An 11,541-nucleotide genomic window follows, 5' to 3' on the forward strand; every position below is an offset into this window, starting at 1 on the left:
ACAAAAAAAGGGAAAGTGGAAACCAAACCCTGGGTAACATGTACAAAATCCCCTCCCTACTCCTTTTATTTTACATGAGTTCTGATGTGTTTGGCAGATACGTCTTCAGCTAGGGCCTGATGGAAGTTTGAAGTAACCTGCAAAGACATAATGATATTTGTGAGTTATACCTTACCTACTTTTTGAACTTGTAGAATGCATGATTGACATATATTTTTAGTTTTTATTTTTTCAAGTAATACCAGTACTGCCTCACTATGGCCATCAGTGGCTAAAATTTTTTGTTTTTTGTTTTTTTTGGACAGGCAGAGTGGACAGTGAGAGAGAGACAGAGAAAAAGGTCTTCCTTTGCCATTGGTTCACCCTCCAATGGCCGCCGCGGCCGGTGCGCTGCGGCCGGCATACCATGCTGACCCGAAGGCAGGAGCCAGGTGCTTATCCTGGTCTCCCATGGGGTGCAGGGCCCAAGCACTTGGGCCATCCTCCACTGGACTCCCTGCCCACAGTAGAGAGCTGGCCTAGAAGGGGGGCAATCAGGACAGAATCTGGCGCCCCGAATGGGACTAGAACCTGATGTGCCGGCGCCGCAGGCAGAGGATTTGCCTATTGAGCCGCGGCGCCACCTGTGTTTTCTTAGTTCAGGTTGGCAAAGATATTCATGATTAAATGCTGGATCCTGAGAGGGGCTGAATCTGCTTTAACTGAATCTGCAATCAGTATTTCAAAGACTTTCTGGTAGTTCCAGTGATCTTACTTGAATAGACTTTTTCAGAGGTACTAAATAAGCAATTTTAACAGGTTTTTATTCATATACAGAGAGATATAAGTTCAGTGAGGTTCACAGCTGTTTTATTAAAATAGATTAAACATTTTTAACAAAAACGAATGTTTGTAATTAATACGTCAGTTAAGAACCCATCAAACTCATCTTTGCTAGACTTATAAAAATTAGTTTAAAGCCGGCGCCGCGGCTCACTAGGCTAATCCTCCGCCTTGCGGCGCCGGTACACCGGGTTCTAGTCCCGGTCGGGGCGCCGCATTCTGTCCCGGTTGCCCCTCTTCCAGGCCAGCTCTCTGCTGTGGCCAGGGAGTCCAGTGGAGGATGGCCCAAGTGCTTGGGCCCTGCACCCCATGGGAGACCAGGAGAAGCACCTGGCTCCTGCCATCGGATCAGCGCGGTGCGCCGGCTGCAGCGCGCCTACCGCAGCGGCCATTGGAGGGTGAACCAACGGCAAAAGGAAGACCTTTCTCTCTGTCTCTCTCTCACTGTCCACTCTGCCTGTCAAAAAAAAAAAAAGTTTAAATGCATTTGTCTTTTTTTTAACTCTATTTAGTAGAATGTATAAGCTAGTTATTCATGTTCTTTGATTTAAATTATTTATAATCTTATCCCACTCCCCTAAAATAAAAGGTTTTAATTCTAAGTAGAAATTTAAGGTTGTTAACCCTGCTTTTCAGAAGGATGACTGCTAATTGCATGTAAACATAAAATGTATTCCTCGTACCCCCAGAACCAAGGGTCCACTCAAAATTCGGACTTACAGAGGTAAAGAAATCATTTTGGAGTTATTAAATGACCAGGAAAAGATGCAGTTAATTTACTAAAACTTTTTTCCACCTTATCAAAGTAAACAGTTGGTGCCTTTGTTATCAGTAGGGCCAGGCCTACAATGAATTAGGTATAATGGTTCATAGAATTTTTAAAATGTAATTAAAGAGAAGGGGTGTGCATCTTTTGGGTATTAATGTGGGGAAATGAATCTGAATATATTCTAGTAGTACTTCTTGATATTTAATTTTGTAACATCTTTATAAAATAAAACCAAGAAAACCACTTGCCTTAGTCCCTTGTCATTAGAACAATCACTTGGTTGTTTGGTAGCTATTACTTAAACAGCAATATTTCTTCAATTAGCAGCCTAGATATTTTATAAACTGAGAAATCTTGGACCAACTGATAATATTTCTGACTGTACTAACATTTTAGTGCAATAAAATACCATGTGAATCTCTTAAAATTCTGATGTTCTACAGTCTATATTAGACATACTGTTTTTATAATGTTGTACTTCTGCCTTAAGATTTATGTTTTTAAAATGTATTTTTGCCCTGAATTAGGGTTAGTTTAATGGAAATCATCACTCACTGGGTTCTAATAAATTAAAAATTAAACTTAAATGTGTCAGTGATTTAAACTGAAAGCAGTACAGTGATAGCTCTAGCACTTAGTATCAGGAATATAGAAATGTTTTTTAAATTCAAAAATATAAAATAAATTATCTGTAGGCATGGACAGTGAGAGCAGTAAACCATTATATGGCATTGTCAACTGATACAAGTAACTGATGGTTATAGTGATTTTCTTAAACATTGGCCAGCTTTTCCTCCAGTCATTTTCTTCAACTGGTGATGAACACTGCCTTAAGCATCCTCTCACGATTCATTAATAAAGACAGAGCGCTATTCTATGAATTAGAACATCCCACCTCCCATGCCACCCATCACAGCCATTCCAGGGCCCTTCTCTTCTCTAGGAATTCCTGCGACTACAGCTTCTGCTGCAGTTAACAGAGAGGTCACCCCGCAGCATCCAGTAAAGCAGTCCTTAGAACCTTTGTTGGATCAGTGATTCTTTTTTCCATCATATCTACAAAATCTCCACACATAGCACCATAAGTAGCTTCTGAGGAACTTTGCAGAGTTTCCAAACAATAGGATCCTTCAACACCTACATCCTTAGCAATAGTCATTATAGGCATTTTGAATGTTCTTTTGATAATTTCTGTACTGATTTTTTTTTTTTTTAATCTTCATTAGCTAGAGTTCATGAGTCTACGGCTGGAAGGCACCAAAGCAGGGCATAGTCTCCTCCCACAGAACAATGCCTTCTTCAACAGCAGCCCTTGTAGCATTTAGGGCATCTGTAACTCTGCCTTTTTCATTAACTGTTTTTTAAAGATTTTATTTATTTATTTGAGATGCAGAGTTACAGACAATGAGAGGGAGAGACAGAAACAAAGGTCTTCCATTCGCTGGTTCACTCCCCAAATGGCCTCAGTGGTCAGAACTGGGCTGATCGGAAGCCAGGAACTAGGAATTTCTTCCAAGTCTCCCACATGGATGCAGGGGCCCAAGGACTTGAGCCATCTTCAACTGCTTTCCCAGGCCATAGCAGAGAGCTGGATCTGAAGAGGAGCAGCTGAGCCTAGAACCAGCACCCATATGGGATGCCGGTGCCACACGTGGAGGATTAACCTACTGTGCCACAGCATTGACCCCTCTTTTCATTAACTTTAACATCACTTGTCCAACCAACCTTTAGCACAACTACTCTATCTGAAAGCTTTGCTAGGTGTTCATTCAACTCTTTACTTTTCGGATTCTCTAGTTGTTATATGTAATTGCTCAGTGATTTTTTTGAATGTGTTTTTCAATTCGAGCCTTGTCAGCTTTTCCTTTCGAAAATATAGCAACCCTTAAACAAAATTGTTTAAAAATTAAAATAAAAATAAATTTTTAAAAAATATAGCATTGGCCGGCGCCGTGGCTTAACAGGCTAATCCTCCGCCTTGCCGTGCCGGCACACCGGGTTCTAGTCCCGGTCGGGGCACTGGATTCTGTCCCTGTTGCCCCTCTTCCAGGCCTGCTCTCTGCTGTGGCCCCGGAGTGCCGTGGAGGATGGCCCAAGTGCTTGGGCCCTGCACCCCATCGGAGACCAGGAGAAGCACCTGGCTCCTGGCTTCAGATCAGCGAGATGTGCTGGCCGCGGTGGCCATTGGAGGGTGAACCAACAGCAAAGGAAGACCTTTCTCTCTGTCTCTCTCTCTCTCACTGTCCACTCTGCCTGTCAAAAAAAAAAAAGAAGAAGGGGTCAGGATCTGTGATAACCCCTGAAGCAATTGCTATGACTTCTGAAAATGGAGACAAAGAAATTGGCAACATTATTTCTGATGCAATGAATAAGGTTGAAAGAAAAGGTATCAGCACAGTAAAGGAAGTAACAATCAATTAGAAATTATTGAAGGCATGGTTTTAAAAAAATATTTATTTATTTGAAAGTCAGAGTTACAGAGAGGGAGAGAGAGAGAGAGAGGGAGAGAGAGGTCTTCCATCCACTGATTCACTCCTTAAATGGCTGCAACAGCCGGAGCTGGGCTGATCCAAAGCCAGGAGCCAGGAGTTTCCTCTCTGTCTCCCACTCGGGTGCAGGGGCCCAAGGACTTGGGCCATCTTCTATTGCTTTCCCAGGCCATAGTCTTGAACTGGCGCCCATATGGGATGCCAGCACTGCAGGCTGTGGCTTTACCTGCTATGCCACAGTGCTGGCCCTGAAGGCATGAAGTCTGATTGAGGCTGTTATTTCTCCATACTTTACTAACACATCAAAAGGTCAGAAATGTGAATTCCAGGATGCCTATGATCTGCTGAGTGAAAATTCCTAGTATCCAGTCCATTGCATTGTCCCTGCTCTTTAAACTGCCCATGCTTACCGTAAGCCTCTGGTCATAACTGCTGAAGATGTTGATGGTGAAGGCCTGAGTACACTCATTATGAATAGGCTAAAAGTTGATCTTCAGATTGTAGCAGTTGAAGTTCTAGGTTGTGGTGACAACAGAAAGAAGCAGCTTAAAGATATGGCTATTGCTACTGATGGCGCAGAATTTGGAGAAGGGAGATTGACCCCAAATCTTGAAGATGCTCCACCTCATGACTTAGAAAAAGTTGGAGAAGTCATTGTGACCAAAGATGATGCTATTTTTTTTTTTGACAGGCAGAGTGGATAGTGAGAGAGAGAGAGAGACAGAGAGAACGGTCTTCCTTTTTGCCGTTGGTTCACCCTCCAATGGCCACTGCGGCCGGTGCATCGCGCTGATCCGAAGCCAGGAGCCAGGTGCTTCTCCTGGTCTCCCATGCGGGTGCAGGGCCCAAGGACTTGGGCCATCCTCCACTGCCTTCCCGGGCCACAGCAGAGAGCTGGCCTGGAAGAGGAGCAACTGGGACAGAATCCGGCGCCCCAACTGGGGCTAGAACCTGGTGTGCTGGCGCCGCAGGGTGGAGGATTAGACTGTTGAGCCACGGCGTCGGCCCCGCTTCTTAAGCCCAGCAATTACAGCATCAACAGCTAATATCACACTTCTGATTTCCACTGGTATAGCCCCTTTGCCAATCTTCTCAAAGCCTTCTCTGGCAATAGAGCATGCCACTATGGTAGCTGTGGTGGTATCATCAATCCCCAGGCTATTCATTTGTGTTATTGGCAACATCTTGAACAAGCTTAGCGCCAATGTTTTTATCTTTATCCTTTAAGTCAGCTGACTTTGCAATAGTCATACCATCTTTTGTTACTCTGGGACTTTTCCAACTCTTTTTCAGTATCACTGTTTTCAGGGCCGGTGCTGTGGCGCAGTGGGTTAATGCCCTTGCCTGAAGCACCAGCATCCTATATGGGCGCCAGTTTGAGACCTGGCTGCTCCACTTCCAATCCAGCTCTCAGGTATGGCTTGGGAAAACAGTAGAAGATGGCCCAAGTCCTTGGGCCCCTGCACCTGCATGGGAGACCTGGAAGAAGCTCCTGGCTACTGGCTTTGGATTGGTGCAGCTCCAGCCATTGCGGCCAATTGGGGAGTGACCATCAGGTGGAAGACCTCTATCTCTTTCTCTCTGCCTCTCCTTCTCTCTGTGTAACTCTGACTTGCAAATAAATAAATAAATCTTTCAAAAAAAATAATCACTGTTTTCCCCTTTGGCCCCATTGTAATGGCCACAGTGTTGGCTAAAAGGTCTACACACCTTGACACATTAAGGCTCGGGCATCTGCACCAAATTTTATGTTTTGGCATAAGCCAAGTGAGATAAGGAGCCAGTACCCTGGACACTGGTCTGATCTGGCAGCAGCAAGGAGGGTACATGGTGAGTCAAGCCAGCAGCTTGGAGTTAGGGACAGAGAGCAGGATGCACACAGCAGTGAGCCTGTGTCCCTTCCCTTGGCTGCTCCCTTGCCCCCTAGCACTGTGTGCAGGGGCTCATTTTTGAAGCAAAAGGAGGAAAAGAAAGGAAAAGTATAGAAAATGTAATCAACTTACCCATTAAGATTGTAAGATTTTATTTTTATATACATAGCAAAGCCATAAAATATACAAACTTACCCATTTAAAACAGGTATAAGTATTTTAGAAGAAATATTTATTTGAAAGACCAAGTTACAGAGAGAGAGAGAGGGAGAGACAGAGAGATCTTCCATCTGCTGGTTCCCTCCCCAGGTGGCCACAATAGCTAGGTCTGGAACAGGAGGCAGGAGCCAGGAACTTCATCCAGGTCTCCCATGTGTATTCAGGGGCCCATGTGCTTGGGTCATCTTCCACTGCTTTCCCAGGCACATTAGCAGGGAGCTGGATTGGAAGTAGAGCAGCTGACACACGAACTGTTGCCCATAAGGGATGCTGGTGTAACAGGCCGAGGCTTAACCTGCTACACCACAATGCTGGCCCCTGGAAGAGATCTTACAGTTTACAGTTTTATGACTATATCTTCTGTATATAATTGAAGCAAGAGTCCTAACAAGAAGTGTCAACTTGATTCATATCCCCTGTTCCCCCATTTCTCTATTCATATGAGGTTCCCATATCAACAGCAAACATTTATGCAGGCTTTTTTGTGTTAGAATAATTTTGAAGCAGAAGACATTTTCTATGTTGATGAGATTCTCTTCTGTGAGCCCAAGCTTTTTCCACTCAGAAGTCCTTCTGGGGAGGGCATTTGATGCAGTGGTTAAGATGCCACTTGGGATGCCCATGTCCCATATTAGAGTCCTGGCTCTGCTCCGGAGTCCAGCTTCCTGGTAAATGCAAGCCCTAGGGGGCAGCAGTGATGGCTCAAGTAGTTGGGTCCTTGCTACTCACTTAGGGGACCTGGCTTCATCCTGGCCCAACCCTGACTGTTGCAGGGCTGTCTGTCTCTACCCTTCTGCCTTTCAAAAAAAAGCCCTCCCTCTCAAGAAGGGTCTCTGTTGTAGGCTCTGACTATAATAGTTTCTCATCTGTGTTGCCACAGAGACTCAAATTCCAGCTCAAGAACAGAAGTTGGTTGGTGAAAAGTCTTTCTAAGCTATCATACACATATCTCCTATACTCACTTTGCCCAATCAGATGGTAGGGTTGCTGTAGAGCAGTGTGGAGCTCTAACATGCAGAAATGAAGCTACCTATTGACTCCTATGGCACATCTGCAGGTTTAGGTCTGACTGATCACTGTTTTCTTTGGAGAAAGAATAGGGCTGGGGCAGGTGCTATGGCGTAGCGGGTAAAGCCACCGCCTACAGCGCCAGCATCCCATATGGGCGCTGGTTTGAGTCCCAGCTGCTCCACTTCCGATCCAGCTCTCTGCTGTGGCCTGCAAAAGCAGTAGAAGATGGCCCAAGTCCTTGGACCCCTGCACCCATGTGGGAGACCTGGAAGAAGTGCCTGGCTCCTGGCTCTGGATTGGCACAGCTCGGGCCATTGTGACCAATTGGCGAGTGAACCAGCAGATGGAAGACCTCTCTCTCTCTTTTTGTCTCTCTCTCTCTCTCTTCCTCTCTCTCTCTTCTCTCTCTCTCTTTCTGTCTCTCTCTGCCTCTCCTCTCTCTGTGTAACTCTGACTTGCAAATAAATAAATAAATCTTTAAAAAAAAATAGGGCTATTCAAATCAATTTTACATTTATTATCCCAACCCTAGCCATCTTCTAAATTAGTTCACGTTACCCTGAGGACAGTGCCTTTATTTGTAAGAAGCTGTAACTACAACTTCTAGTTAGAATTTAATGTCGTTAAGTAAAGAAACTTACTCAGATATACTATAAGCATTTACACTGTGGTAGAGAAAAAGAGCAGCCCTTTGCACCTTGCTCTGACACTGAGCCCATACTAATTCATATCCCACTGGTCGATGCCCCTTCATAAGTCTGCACAGTTGTCATCATTAATGCCTGTATTCTCATTCAAATGATCTCTGAAAGACTTCATAACAAATTGACAAGTCATAACTAAGGGTTGGAGTAAGTCTCAAAGAAAAATTCCACTTAATCAAGAAAAAAATAAAAGTCTTGCTGAGAACTGTGGAATTTGGCCCTAGATAGCTTAGTCCATAAAACCAAGTCCAAGTGGCAATGTATCATTAATTATCAAAGAAGTTAAACAGGCAAATTGTTTTGTGTAAAATATAATGCCTTCTTGTTTATTCCCCCATCTGATTTCAGAAGAAATTAATGGAGGAGCCTTCTTCTGTCTATATTGTGGCAGGGCAGATTTACTGAAAAATTGGAAAATCCTAGAGAGCTTTTGTGTAACCAGCACCCAGTTTCTCCAATCGTTAGGTACATTTGTCACACTAATGATGCAATAAAGATACACTGTTTAGGGACCTGCGCCATGGCTTACTTGGTTAATCCTCCGCCTGCAGTGCCGGCATCCCATATGGGTGCTGGTTCTAGTCCCAGTTGCTCCTCTTCCAGTCTAGCTCTCTGCTGTGGCCCAGGAGGGCAGTGGAGGATGGCCCAAATGCTTGGACCTCTGTACCCGAGTGGGAGACCAGGAGGAAGCACCTGACTCGTGGCTTCGGATTGGCACAGCCCCGGCCGTGGCGGCCATTTAGGGGGTGAACCAACGGAAGGAGGACCTTTCTCTCTGTCCCTCTCTCTCACTGTCTAACTCTACCTGTCAAATAAAAAATAAAAAAATAAAAAAACCACTGTTTATTAACTAAACTCTATATTCATATATTCCTGCTTTTTCCTCTTTCTGTCTCGGGATACCACATGACATTTTGTTTAAACATTTATTTTATTTATTTGAAATGTGGAGTTAGAGAGAGAGAGGGAAAGACAGAGAGATTTTCCATCTGCTGGTTCATTCCTCAAATGGCAGCAATGGCCAGGGCTGGGCCAGGCTGAAGCCAGGAGCCAAGAATGTCTTCCGGGTCTCCCACATGGGTGCAGGGGCCCAAGAATTTGGGCCATCCTCTGCTGCATTCCCAGGTGTGTTAGCAGGGAGCTGGATTAGAATTGGACTCCAACCAGTGCCCACATGGGATGTCAGTGTTGCAGGAGGCGGCTTTACCTGCTATGCCACATCAGCCCCACCACATGACGTTTAATAGTCGTATTTTCTTTTCCTCTTCACTGTGACAGTTTCTTAGACATTCTTTGGTTTTTACTTGATGTTGTTCGACTAGTATTTGTCATATATTTTTGCAGATTGCCACTTTTATTATTTTTAAAGTTTTTTTTTTTTTTTTTTGAAAGGCAGAGGCGTGGGGCGGGACACGGAGGGCGTGGTCTTCCATCTGATGGTTCACTCTCCAAATGGCCCCAACGGCCAGAGCTGAGCCAATCTGAAGTCAGGAGCCAGGGGCTTCTTCCAGGTCTCCCACGCAGGTGCAGGGGCCCAAGGACTTGGGCCATCCTCTACTACTTTCCCAGGCCATAGCAGAGAGCTGGATTGGAAGTGGAGCAGCTGGGTCTCAAACCGGTGCCATATGGGATGCCAGCACTGCAGGCAGTGGCTTTACCCACTACACCACAGTGCTGGCCTCCACCGATTGCCTCTTAATTTGTATTTGCTTCATGCTTTCCTCGTGAGTAGACTGGGTTATATGTTCCGAGGAGGAAGACCACAGAAGTGAAGCACCATTGTCAGCATGTCATATGAAAGATGTGTGGTATCAGCATGACGTACCACTAATGTGTCAGCCTGGATCACCTGGTTAAGGCAGGGCTCTCCTTCCTTTATTATTCTGCCCCACTTTCCATACTGTATACTTTGGAAGCAAGCCACTAATCATAGGTAGCTGTTTAACTTTTTTTTTTTTTTAAGATTTATTTTATTTATTTGAAAAAGGGAGTGAGAAAGAGGGAGAGATCTTCCATGTACTGGCCAAAACAGCCAGGCCTGGGCCAGGCTGAAGCCAGGAGCCTGGAACTCCATCCAGGTCTCTCACATGGGTGACAAAGCCGTCTTTTGCTGCTTTCCCAGATGCATTAGCAGAGAGCAGTTGGGGCCTAAACTGGTGCTGAACTGTAGTGCCAACATCACAGCCCCAACCCACTGTACCACAACACTGGCCCCATGTTTAACTTCTTTATAGTCTTCATTATTTTGAAATATATATATATATATGTATATATATATATATACCCTAGAAAAAGCTATAAATCCTAAATTTTAAATACTTCCTTTTTTCAAGTTCCATCTGAAATGTCACTTCTTCTCATGTCCTCATCTCTCCACCAAATCAGATGTGGCATCTCTTCTCCCATCTTAAAGTAATAATGTCCCAGTGCCACTTATTAAATAAGCAGGAAGCCACTAGCCTCAGACTATCTCTGTGCTTCAAGTTTCTGCCTAACAAAATGCAGCCTTACGTGTTATGCAAACAAACCAAACCTGACTTAGTACAGTAGATTTTTTGGTAACAAAAAGCTGAGTTCCAGACTGTCACAGGGACCAGCTGATCAGACCATGCCCAAAGAAGGTGAATGCTTAGCTACAGCCAGTCAGATTTGGTGATTCTTTGCTTCTATGCCCATCCTATAAAAGCTCACTGTTCCCATTGCCACATGGAACTCTATGAACCTCTTCTGGTTCTATGTGCTGCTTGATTCATGAATTGTTCTTTGTTCAAATAAATTCTATTAAATTTATTATATCTATCTTTTTTATTTTTTATTTTTATTTTATCCTGGAAGTCATCACCCCTTTCCAAGAAATAAGAGGACTATTCTGCCCAGATACTAACATACATCTTCTGGACTGCATAAACAGTTAGGAAAATAGCACGAAATTTATTATATCTATCCTTAACACTTTTTTTTAAAGATTTCCTTTATTTATTTGAAAGTCAGAGTTACACAGAGAAAAGGAGAGACAGAGAGGTCTTCCATCTGATGATTCACTCCCCAGATGGTCACAAGGGCTAGAGCTGCACCGACCTGAAGCCAGGAGCCAGGAGCTTCTTCTGGGTCTCCCACATGGGCACAGGGGCCCAAGGACTTGGGCCATCTTCTACTGTTTTCCCAGGCCACAGCAGAGAGCGGGATCAGAAGTGGAACAGCCAGGACTTGAACTGGTGCCCATATGGGATGCCAGCACCACAGGCGGCGGCTTTACCCGCAAGCCACAGTGCCAGCCCCTAACACTTTTTCAAAAAGATTTATTTTTCTGAAAGGTGGAATTATATATATATATAATATAGATAGATAGATAGATTTTTGACAGGCAGAGTTAGAAAGAGAGAGAGAGAAAGGTTTTCCTTTTCCGTCGGTTCACCCCCCCAAATGGCAGCTATGGCCGGGGCGCTGCACTGATCTGAAGCCAGGAGCCAGGTGCTTCCTTCTGGTCTCCCATGCGGGTGCAGGGCCCAAGCACTTGGGCCATCCTCCACTGCCTTCCCAGGCCATAGCAGAGAGCTGGACTGGAAGAGGAGCAACCAGGACAGAATCTGGCACCCCAACCGGGACTAGAACCTGGGGTGCTGGCGCCGAAGGCAGAGGATTAGCCAAGTAAGCCG

General features: G+C 44.7%; 1 protein-coding gene and 1 pseudogene across 1 annotated transcript in view; one reads left to right on the forward strand and one right to left on the reverse strand.

Annotated features, from left to right (window-relative positions):
* Window positions 1-11,541, forward strand: part of HEATR4 (HEAT repeat containing 4) — a 161,138-nt gene that overhangs the window by 38,853 nt on the left and 110,744 nt on the right. The window lies entirely within an intron of this gene.
* LOC133751423 (60 kDa heat shock protein, mitochondrial-like) lies at window positions 2,473-4,549 on the reverse strand (annotated as a pseudogene).

Source organism: Lepus europaeus, chromosome 22 (genome assembly GCF_033115175.1).
Source record: "Lepus europaeus isolate LE1 chromosome 22, mLepTim1.pri, whole genome shotgun sequence".
In the NCBI taxonomy this organism is placed as follows: Eukaryota; Metazoa; Chordata; class Mammalia; order Lagomorpha; family Leporidae; genus Lepus; species Lepus europaeus.